A 12470-nucleotide genomic window follows, 5' to 3' on the forward strand; every position below is an offset into this window, starting at 1 on the left:
TCACTGAAAAGGTATACAATTCAAAGGCTTTCAGATCATCAATCAAATGGTCATAAGATTAGGAGAATTTTGACGATAATAACGATGATAAAAAAAACTCTGTTCATAAAGACACTCTAGCCTTTTAGCAGGAAGCTTCCTATCTTGGGTGACATGATGAAGCAGTGCATAAAACTCTGGGTTAAGGTCAATAATCATCTGGGAAATCTTATAAGTGGCACATTGCATGCTTTCTTTAGCAGCGTAAATGTTTCTTAATTTCACCCAAATATAACACAAAGCTGGGTTGCAAGAAGCGCCTTCTGTGAGTATGTGTATACTCTAAAATTCCAAGCAAAGTTTGCAAAGTGAGTGCATTTTTTTGAGAAGAAATTCCAGAAAGAAAGCCAAAAATTAATTAAGACTTCCTACAGGGGCTTTACTTTGTAATTCATGACCACCACCACCCTTTCCTCTCCTCCGTGCCCCATCTTCATGTATCTTAACTCCAGATACAATCTGTGAAATTGTTAGTTTTTCCCAAAACATATACTATTTATGTTAAGGAGGAGAGAGTAACAGGGTCATATCCCATATAACTATCTTTTCATCACCCATACTGAGCCCAAGGAAGTGCTCAGTAAACAATTGGTGATGGAAGGAATGAACCATCTATTTATAACAGTGGAGTCATTGAGCTGTTAAGTAAGATGATTATAGGCCTCTGAGTTAGGGTTTGATTTGGTGTCACTGTTCACAACTTGACTTTTTTAGGAGCTACAGATGAAGGAAGGAACTCATTCTAATTCTGAATTTAAGTATTACAATAGATAGCAATTAGCACAGACATCAAAGGAGTGGGAAAAATTTCATCATTAAGAGGATAAGGATGTCATTATCATAACCAAAGGAAGATGATCAGATGCAAACCTATTATAGAAGTTGCTAATAAAATAAGGCTTTATAAAATGGGTTAATTACCTCCTTAATATTATAAACACATGGTTTTACAGAGGTATCTTGCTGGAACTGAAATGAGGGCAAGTCATGGCACATTAGCTCTCCTGTCCCTGCATTCCATGACAAAGAGAGAAAATAAACAAATAAATGTAGTAATGCTCATAGCAATATTTATGGAGCCTCACTCACCAATAGCTTTCACACATGTTCTTGCTCCTTTATTAGATTGAAGGGAATATCAGGTCAGGGTCTGGGTGTTTGAGATTCAAATGAAGAACTCACTGGAATCTATAGTTATTTTACTGATAAGCTAACACATGCAGCCCCTGGCAATCTTTGGGGTTAAGACCTTGCCTCTGTAAGAAGGAGTGTTAAATTCTCATCGCATTTCCTTCTCCCATAGACACATGGATCTCTGTGACAAAATCTTCCTGTCTCGGTGTCATTCTTTAGCACTGGAGGGCAAGTAATAAGGTTCTAAAATAGTTCCCACATAGTATGTCGGAACAGCCTTTCATTCATGTGAATTACCTGAATTCATACAATGTCTTAACTGGTCAAAATTATTATTGAACTCAGCAAAAAGTACATAACCTTTCAAAAGAAAGAGAAAAATGGCTTACAAATGAGGTGACATCTCTGTTTAATAGCCAAGGGCAGCAGTGTAAAATAATTTAGGTTGGGAAGCAAAGCCTACCTTATCCAATGGAAATGTGCAGGGGAACTCAAAGTTGTCAGAATGCAATTCTCCCCGCTGGAATGGGGGGACCCGGCATCTGACACTTCCAAGTAATGCTATAGGCTCTTTTAATGAACATGAGGCCTCCAGATATGGATTTTACCTCAATTCAAGGTATAAAACCTGCACTCTGAGTATATAGAGTGCAGCGATATTAATTAGTTCACTGCTGTCAGGTTCAAAATTGTCCTTCTAGAGATCAAGGGGTCTAAAGTCTTCATTTCACAGAAGGAAACTGAGGCCAAGAGAATATCACACAATAAAGAAATGAGTTAGCAACTTTGCTTTTTTGTGTCCTCTTTTGTGCCCCTGAGTCTGCAGTTCCCTCAATTCAATTTAATTCAACAACTATTTATTAGTTCCTGCACTGTGCCAGACCCTTCACTGGGATCTTGGAATTTATAGATATGAAGGATACTCTTGTTCCTCAGTAATAGAATTCCTAAATTTTAGCTGGGTATGTGGATGTCCTGAATCAAATCCACATTTCCTAACTGTGTTTCAGATCAATCTAATCACGTGACTAAGTGTCAGCCAATGGATATAAGCCAAGTGTGTCCAGCTTCTGGGAAGTGCCCTTAAGCGATAGGGTATGCCGTCCTCCCAGCATTGGTGAAGAAGGAAGATCCATATTATACCCTGAGATGACACTGAGAATGGGGGCTCATGGCAAGAGCCAGGGTCCCTGACACCATGGAATGTCATAGGACCTAGGATAATCTAATTGGACTTTTACATAGAAGTCAAATTTCTAATATATGTAACTCATTGTGGGTTTTTTGCTTTGTTTTGTTTTTTGGATGTTGAGCCACTTGCAGCCAAAACTAATTCTAGAATACATTAAGTCCTATGCTGTTTATACTTTGTCCCACGGCCTCCAGTTTATAATGTCTTTAAATGCCTTATTCTTGCCAGGTGGAACTAGAATTTTAAAGGACATTGCATCCTTAGACTGAAATGCTACTATGTGAAAGAGTTTGGCCCTGTGGCAGGCTATGAGAGCGATTTGTTTGGAATGCCCATTTCATCCGACTCCACTGGTTGATATGGCGTTATGCCATCATCTTGATTAGCAGTGACAGTAGCATTACTATTGCAGTTAGAGTGGTTACCATTTATAGCAGCGGTTCTCAACCTGTGGGTCGCGACCCCTTTGAGGGTCAAACGACCCTTTCACAGGGGTCGCCTAAGACCATCAGAAAACACATATATAATTACATGTTGTTTTTGTGATTAATCACTATGCTTTAATTATGTTCAATTTGTAACAGTGAAATTGGGGGTCACCACAACATGAGGAACTGTATTAAAGGGTTGAGGCATTAGGAAGGTTGAGAACCACTGATTTACAGGATGCTCACTGTCTGCCTAGCAGTGTGACATCTAATTACATTCTCAAAACTGCAGCAGGGTTGATTATCCCTATTTTACAGATGAGGAAGCTGAGATCAGAGATATCAAGTGACTTTGAAACAAAGCATGTGGCTTGTCAATGACAGAGCTTATCAAAATCTGAATTTCAATCCCAAAGCCCAGTCCCTTAAAAATTGTACCTTACTTCTTCCCACCAAGTAAGACCTGGTAAAAACAGGCTTGTATAAAGTTGATACAACTATCAGCAGCCAGTAAATCCATTCATAAATGTTTATTTCATCACTGTAACAAGCTATCCCAAACCTCAGCAGCTTATTTGTACCAATGTCCATATTATATCTGATGATTTTGTGAGATAAGAATTCAAGCAGGCTTAGCCAAGCAGTTCTTTCACTACACATGGCATTGACCTGGGTCACTTGATGGCCTTCAGTTGGGGATGGTTTGGTCTGGAGGTTCCAGGACAGTTTTACTCACATGCCCAGAATCTTGGCAGGGCAAACTGGAAGGCTGGGCTCAGAGGGGCCCTTCTCCATCGCCATCTTAGTCTCACACCTTTCAAATGGTCTCTCCAGCCAGGTGGTTGGACTTCTGACATGGTAGCCCAGGGCTCTGAGAGCAAGTGTTCCAAGAGACAGGAAGAGAAAGCTAAAAATCTATTAAGGCCTGGACCCAGAAATAGCCACAGTATCTTGTTTTATTCTGTTGGTCAAAGCAGGCACAGGGTCCACCAGGATTGGGGGATTGAGCACATAGATCCCACCTCTTCATGGGAAAACTGTCAAAGAATTTACAGTCCACTTCAATCAATCCCAATACTAAAACTACTGAAGGAAAATGAAGGAAATTTTACAGAAATAGGAAGGCAGATAATTAGGCAGTTTGGAATGACTATATAGGCCTTCCTTTCCCTTGGCTGCTGGCACCGGTTTGCCTCCGGCACCCGGGGTCCAGGCCTTCACTCTAGCCGAGTTCTGACCGGAGCTGGCCCCTGAAACGTCAGTCCTCGCTGCTCTGCCGGCCCCAGAAACATCAGGCTTCGCTGCTCCACTGGCCCGGGCCGTCAGGCTTTACTCCACTGCTTGGAGCCTACATATGCAAAGTAACCATCATCTTTGTTGGCGGTTAATTTGCATATTGTGCTGATTAGCCAATGGGAGGCGTAGCAAAGGTACAGTCAATTACCATGTTTGTCTATTATTAGATAGGATATTTGTTTTCTAGGGCTGCCATAACAAAATACCACTGACACTAACTGGATGGCTTTAACAACAGAAATTTATTTTCTTACAGTTCTGGAGGCTGGAGATCCAAGTTCAAGATGCCAGCAGGGTTGGTTTCCTCTAAGGTCTCCCTCCTAGATTTATAGGTGGCCACTCTCTTGCTTGTCTTTACATGGTCTTTCCTTTGGACACAGATGTCCCTGGTGTCTCTCTCTTCTTATAAGGAAGCCAGTCATACTGGATTAGAACCCTACCCTAACATCCTCACTTTAACTTGATCATATCTTTAAAGACTCCCATCTCTAAATAAAGTTATATTCAGAAGTAGTAAGGATTAGGACTTCAATATATTAATTGGGGGTGAGGAGAAATACAATCCAGCCCATAACCAATGCAAATCTAATGCCATTATATAAATGGAAAAAACTAGGTCCGGAGAGAGGACCATTAGCCAAGGTCAGACAAAACAATTAGCAATAGAGTCAGAATTAAGAGTTCTTTCCAGGGTAGTCCCTTGCCCAACACATCAGATGATTCCTGATTTATAGGAGGTGGGAAACAGAGGTGGGAGCTACCAAGAAAGACCCAGTGTGGGAGCCAGAGAGTCCTCCTTTTCTCTCAAAATTTTAAGCTTTTTACAATTATCTTCATTCCAAATAACTGGGTTCACCACCCTCTCAAGCAGACCCAGATCTCTGGCTAACTTGTTTCTTTTCCCATTTCTTAGCTGACATTTCTGGCATTCAGGTCACTATTTAGATTCTGAATCACAGTAATATTGGAGAATATGATGTCCCTGTTTCTGCCTCAACATAGATCTGTCAAGACTTTGGGAACATCTCTTCAGTGATTTGTAAACTCAGACCCATTCTGGGACTCTGAGTCATCACATTAGTGCCCCCTAATTTGCAGCGTATACCCCATCTTTGATTTGTAGCTCTTGGATTTCAAGAATAACCTGCATCTTAGAAAGGAACTTGCCTATTTTTTAACTAGGCTTCTTCTAGGATGCACTTGCTACTTTTTAGGATGGAGGTGGGGGAGGGGGAGAGTCCAGAAATGGCTTAAGACTTCCTGAAACATAGTGCAATTAGTGCTCAATACTCTTCCAGTCTCACCTCACATTCTAACCTATATTTCTATGTTGCATAAGGGTAGAAGCCAAGTCTTCCCAGAGATAAAAGGAGCAGTTTAATTCTAATTTTGTAGAAAAATTATATTCATCTTCAATCATATACCAGCCACAGCGTAGCGGACGGAAGGGACAGTTAATTCATTGGGACTGGCTTGTCACAATACTCTAACACAAGTGGACTGCAATAAAAGTAATAATGGATATATTAAGGAGAAAGAAGGCAAGGAGGAGTAAATTTAGTCTAATGATTAAAAGCATAAGCTTTGGAATCTGAAAATCCTAAGTTTTAATTCCGACTCTATCGCTTACAAGCTGTTTGACTTTGGGAAAGTTAGTTAACCTCTCCATACTTTTTCTCCAATAACAGCATATTATTGAGAGGATTAAACAGAAAAATGTAGATGATGTCTTGAACTCAGTGCCTGGCAGAGAATTAGTGCCCAGTGGATGGTAACTATCATTTTAATCTGTCTCCACTGTGGCTGTCAGAATTAAAAGACCTAAACTGTTGCCCAGCTGGCGTGGCTCAGTGGTTGAATATCAAGCTATGAACCAGGAGGTCATGGTTCGATTCCTGGTCAGGGCACATGCCTGGGTTGTGGGCTCAATCCCCAGTGGGAGGACATGCAGGAGGCAGCTGATCAATGGTTCTCTCCCATCATTGATGTTTCTATCTCTCTCTCTCTTCCCCTTCCTCTCTGAAATCAATAAAAACATATTTTTAAAAAATAAAATAAATACAAATTTAAAAAGACCTAAACTCTTGATACCCCCGTCCATCACCTATACTGTAAATCTGCTTTCCTCCAATCTTCTCCACTGAATAAATGATTCCTTCAAACATGCCCTTGCTCATGCTAGAATCCTCTCTCCTCATTCCCCATGAACCAATCAATCACCATGTCCTTTACCTCCAAAATATGTCTCATATTCACCCACTTTTCTAAGTCTAAGCCTTCATTATCTCTCACCTGACCTTTAATAGACTCCTACCTGGATTCCATACCTAGACTCTTCTAATCCAGTCTTCACAGAGCAGCCAGAGGAATCACTTTAAAATGTAAAGTTAATCATGTAACTCCTTCAATTTTATGGTTTTCCAAAGCCCTGAGGACAAAAATCCAAAAAGATCTACAGGCTCTACATAATCCAACCCACATGCTTATTTCTCCAATCTCATCTTGCACTCCTCCCTCCCTCCCTCTTCCACTCTGCCCCAGGTGCACTGCCCTTTTTGGTATTATATACAAGTCAAAGTTTTTCCCATGTGTGGTAATTTATAAAATTCTTTGATAATCTCCCATTTAATAGATGAAGTCTAATTTTATTCTATTTGCAGGTAGGCCAGACTTAGTGACTCACTTTTAACACATAAAATGTGGCAAAAGGGAACCTGTGTGACTTCCAAGACTAGGCAATAAAAAGGAGAGCATCAGCCTGCCTCTTTTCCTTGGACTGCTTGCTCTGGGGGAAGCCATATTGTGAGGACACTCAAGCAGCATGAGAAGAGGTCCACGTAGAAGGAATTGAAGCCCCCACCAACAGACAGCACCAATTTACTTTCCACATGAATGGCCTGGAAATGGAGACCCCAGTCTCTATCCAATCTTCAGATGATTGGTTTCCTAGCTGAAATCTTGACTGCAACCTCATAACTGATCTGCCTGCTTCACCTCCAAGCCAGAACTGCCAAGCTAAGCTGATTGATAATTCCTGACCCATGGAAAACATGATGTAATAAATGTTGATGTTAATTTGAAGCTATTAAATTTTGGAGCAATTTGTTACACAGCTCTAACTAATACCGTACCTCAGGGGCTTCACGGAGGTTTCTTTCTCTTTTTGGAATACTTTCCTCTTCTATTCCTTGGGCTAATCCTTATTCAGGATGCAGAGGGGTATAAGGTAGTATGGAAGTGGAAATTGGAAATCCCATATTGTACTGGTGGAGGCAGAGATAGTTAGAGATAATAGCATGCATATGGGGCCTCATATATTTCAAGGAAAAGCTAGAGAAAACTGCCTCCTTCTCCTACTTGCTTTGCTGAATTATTTATCATTAATAGCAGCCTGAGAGCACTTAAAGCAGTGGACCTAGGGCAAACCCCCTCCCAAAGGTTGTCTTATTGAAAAGACACAGAGCTAAAAGCTGAATTTTGAAAGAGGACTAGAGTTCTCAGTGAACTCATGATATGACTGATATTTTCCAGACAGTTCATTGGGGGATTTTAAAGTTTCTGGAAAGTGTATGTATTCCAATACCAAACAAACAAAACTACATAATTATTAACCCTATGAGCTCTATATTCCTCTACTGAGAAATGATGGTGTTGACCATCAAGTCCTCCCCATCTCTGAACTTCAGGATTCAGATGAAGGATATCATAAGCAAATTCATGGGCAATGCTTGTTTTCTATCAGCTGAAAAAGAGAATGTTTTCCAGGACTGGTGCAGAGGATAAAGTAACTTAGAGGAAGAGCCCTGAGTATTGTAACTGATTATTTACATTTCTTTATTGAACTAATGGAAAAAGTACCATTTAGGGATAAAGAGGAAACAGAAATGGGATGTGTTACAGAAGCAGAGTCCTTGAGTCTGGGGAATGCCGGTAAAGTTCACCATGTGTCCTGAGTGCAGGGCTTCATAGGATTAATTAATGCCCATTTGAAATGTTCTCAGTGAATAAAGAGATAAGAGTCCCCCCTGGCCTCCTCACTTTCTGTCTCTCACTTTTTTCCTGATCTAAATCCAGTGTTTACCCATCCTTTGTGACTAGTGGAATTTTGCCAATAGAAACACTGCTAACTGAGGGCCTTTAGAAAAGCTACAGCCATTCTTCTGGCCTTCATTCCTTGCCAGAACCCTTCTACTCTTGTTTCCATAAGGCACTCTTGTCGCATCCTATTACTTCCACCACTTTTAGAATGTTATCACCTCAGTAAGGTACCATCTTTCTCTCCTTACAAAAGAAAACAGACCTAGTTTCTTTAACCTTTCAGCAGAAACAAATTCCCCAAATCCCTCTGTCATTCTGGTTGCCTTCTGCTATGCCTTCTCTAGTTCCAAAATAACCTATTTATAGAAAGAAGACCAGAATGAGCTCAGGACTCATAATATGACCTAACCATTCCTCTTTGCATGACTAGAATAATTTTCCCTGACTCCTTTGCAGATTTGCAATATGCCCAAAATATTCCAAGCTGATTCTCTTGTATTCTAATACTTATGAAATGACAAACATTCAAACTATGGCCAATCTTATTGATAATGAGCAGTTGACATCCATTGTGTTCAGGAACTTTATAGAATTAATGGATTCAAGAGTGAGTTTTTGATTTGTGTAACATTAAGTTTAAAAGAATGGGTCTCTTCTTCAAATTATTTTTTGTTGTTTGCCATTCACTTCAGTTAATAAAGGGATTAGCTCATTTTCAATGAAGACATAATGCAAATGATACCATAGGCTGCAGCAGCATTTGCAAAGTATGGTCCAACCTAATCACCTGGGAATTTCGTAAAAATGCCAAATCTTAGTGGGCACCCTAGACTCAGATTCTGCTTTTTAACAAACTGCCCAGGAGATTCATGTGCGTATTAAATTACATAAGTATTCTTTAGCACCTGTGAAATTTTTCCTCCAGATGTTCTCAGCAGTTTAGATCTCATACATATCTAGTTAGGTGTCACTTTGATATAGACTCTACCACTTTTTTAAAAAAATATATTTTATTGATTTTTTACAGAGAGGAAAGGAGAGAGATAGAGATAGAGAGTTAGAAACATCAATGAGAGAGAAACATCGATCAGCTGCCTCCTGCACATCCCCCACTGGGGAAGTGCGCGCAACCCAGGTACATGCCCTTGACCGGAATCGAACCTGGGACCTTTCAGTCCACAGGCCAACGCTCTATCCACTGAGCCAAACCGGTTTCGGCGACTCTACCACTTTTACTAGTTTTCATTTGCCTTTCCATGATCTTAAGTTATGTGATTTTCTTATTTTATTTGATTTCTAATATGATCTTACATTTAGCTAAGTATATTTTCTTGCAAGTCCTGGCCTGACATGTTCTTTATCTGTCTTGATCTCTGATCAACTTTTCATATCAGCAACTTCACTTCTCACCTACTAGCCAACCATACTTCATCTCTTGTCTGCAAGATGGTTTAGAAAGAGTCATTCAATTCTTTTTTTAATATTCCGTGTGGTCTTGCTTTGGCCTCATTATGGGGCTGTCTGGTTTTCCTGAAATTGAGTTAAGTCATGTCCAGATCTTCTGTCTCATGCCTACTTGTCAGCTTGGGAATGCACAGAGGTTACTACAACTAAATCACCACTTCTCCTCATTACTTTTCCAAGGTTTTCTTTTGCTTGCATCTTTTAGATGCTCTGATTATTTTCTTCATAACTAAACTAGGTTTGTAGATGGAAGATTCCTTGAGTTCTTTTTAAATATGATCTCAACACCAGGTTCTTGGCAATCATTGCCTATTCTTGTTTTCAAAAAGCTTTCCAAATTGTGCATCGTGATTCTTTGCCTCTCCTTCTATTGCCTGTGGAGAACCATTAGAGATCAGGAAGTGACTAAGAGAGCCAATCTTTCTTCCTACCTGGTCCGAATCACTCTTTATATCATAAACAGAACTCTTTTGCTATCTGTTTTTCAAGCCTCTAAAACAGCAGTTATGCCACTATCTGAAGCCTCTCTGTGAACACTCTTCTTCATTCACTATAACAAACGATCCTGAGTTAGTGACCAGGAAAAGGCACTATGACATTTTGGCAATAATTAACCAAATATGCTTCAACTATATAATCTTTACCTTAGTTCCTAAGTCTTAAGAGATTAGATCTTGAGTCCATTCAACTCTGAGATTCTTCAGGGTAGGGAATTGTTACTATACAGATCACTAGTTCCTATCAAAGTGCCTGGCATAGAATAAGTACTGAAGGGGAGGAGAAGCAGGAGTAAGAGGGAAGAAAGGAAATAATCTGTCCAGTAATTTGCCCAGTGCAAGGTGAGATGGAGAGCCTGGCAATTAACTACAACCAAAGAGGTTTGGAAAGGAAAGATGGGAGGAAAAAACACAAGGACTATCTCATCACTGCTGCCTTGATATGGGGGAGAAAGTACCCAAACCATTCCTTTTAATGTGACTTGCTGAATTGCCTTTTAAAAATCCAGAGAGTAGACTTCGTCTCAAGAGATATTCCAAGTACTGTTAATTCCTTAAGAAAAAAGAAAAGTTCTTTCATTTCTGATTTTTTTAGACTACTCTTTTGTTACCTATCTCCCAGTAATTCTGACTCTTCACACATCTACTTAATGTTATTTCTATGTCTCCTACTCTTTTTTAATTAAAGCATACAATATTATATTATTTTCAGGTGTACAGCATAGTGATTCGATATCTATAGACCTTGCAAAGTGATCACCACAACAATTCTAATAACCTTCTATCACCATACAAAGTCATTATGATATTATTGATTGTATTCCCTATGCCTTACATTACATCCCCATTTATAACTGGATCGTGCCACCTAGTCTTGATAAGCCCATAATTAGTATTTGTACCCGTCTTCATAAAGGTACAAGCAGAGGACAAGCTTTCTAACTATGGCTTTGGTAGAAAGCTGCATGTGAACATCAACCAATTCACCTAAGGAACATAATACTCATGGTTTAAAAGCAAAAATCCTTCCTTCTCGGTTATATTAATACACTTTGCTTTAAATTTGGCTACATTGTTAGGTAATATTCTTTAAGAAAGAAGAGTTGTTTACTGTTCAGTTTGAAATGCTCTTCCCATTACTAAAAATGAATGAGGTCAGGTGAAGCTGGAGAAATGTGATATCCATATAAGATTGTGTGGATAAAATGAGATGACCTCAGGAATAAGTGCTCCTGAGTTTAAAATTGTGGCAGGTACAGTGGTGGGCATCTATCTTAACAAATGTAATGACTACAACCTTTGCATATAGTAAACACTGGATTTCATCAGATGGGGAAAGAAAGTAAATATGTGAGTAGATGGAGATAAAAAGATGGAGAGCTGGTACTGTACCAAGAGGAGAAAATTCTCCCTCAGATCATTGAGAAATCAAGAGAGGAAAATAAAGTATGTCACCACCATCTCTTCACTCCTCTTCACAACTCTCTATGGCAGGGATGGGGAATATCTGGCCCAAGGGCCTTATAAAGACTGAGAAATCATTTGGTCTAGTATTAAGACTGAGTTAATGACATGTTTGACCAATATAGCAGGCTAATTTTTAAGTTGATAATTTTATATGGCCCACGAATGATGTTATAAATATGCAAATGGCCCTTGGCAGGAAAAAGGTTCCCCACCCCTGCTCTATGGCAACTCTCTATTTATATAGCAACTCTTACCCCTCATCTTGCTTCATATGCTGTAGGTGTTAGTAATGACTCCACGAAAGAAAGACAATGGTCAAGAATATTCCTTGGGAACTGTTTTTAGTGCAATCACATGTGGTCTAAATAATTTCAGATGAATTAGTCATTCATGTTCTGAATCCCTGAGCATCCAAGCTAGCAATTCAGGGTATCCCATTATAAAATGGCATTAATTTTCAGAATAAAGATCCACCAGAGAATAACTGATAGTCCCTCTACTGTTGAAAAGAAGTCAGATAAATATGTTATATAGATGACAGTGGGGAATAATTATGTCCACATAGTGGTCATCTACCTATGTTATTTCCAAGATTTTAGATCTATACTAGAGTCACTGAGTAGGCAAGGGAACTTAATTATCGTATTATGTATTATACTCTCAGGAAACCAGTTTTGTCCACAAAATCTATACCCCAAGACCTCTGAGGATGGTATGTGCCAAGTGTCCCAGTCTTAGGGCAGCATCTGCTGGCTAACTCATGGATCAACAAAAAAGTGGCAGTTTGTGGGCACGCTGAGCAGTCCTTTCAGTTGAAGGGGACTGTTGCACTGGTTATTGTGAGGATGTCTGGCATCCTTCCATGATGACCTACCCTAAGTCTCCAGGAGCCTGGCAAGTCTAGAACTTTCCCTA

The sequence above is a fragment of the Myotis davidii genome, unplaced genomic scaffold, assembly GCF_000327345.1.
Source record: "Myotis davidii unplaced genomic scaffold, ASM32734v1 scaffold330, whole genome shotgun sequence".
NCBI lineage: Eukaryota > Metazoa > Chordata > Mammalia > Chiroptera > Vespertilionidae > Myotis > Myotis davidii.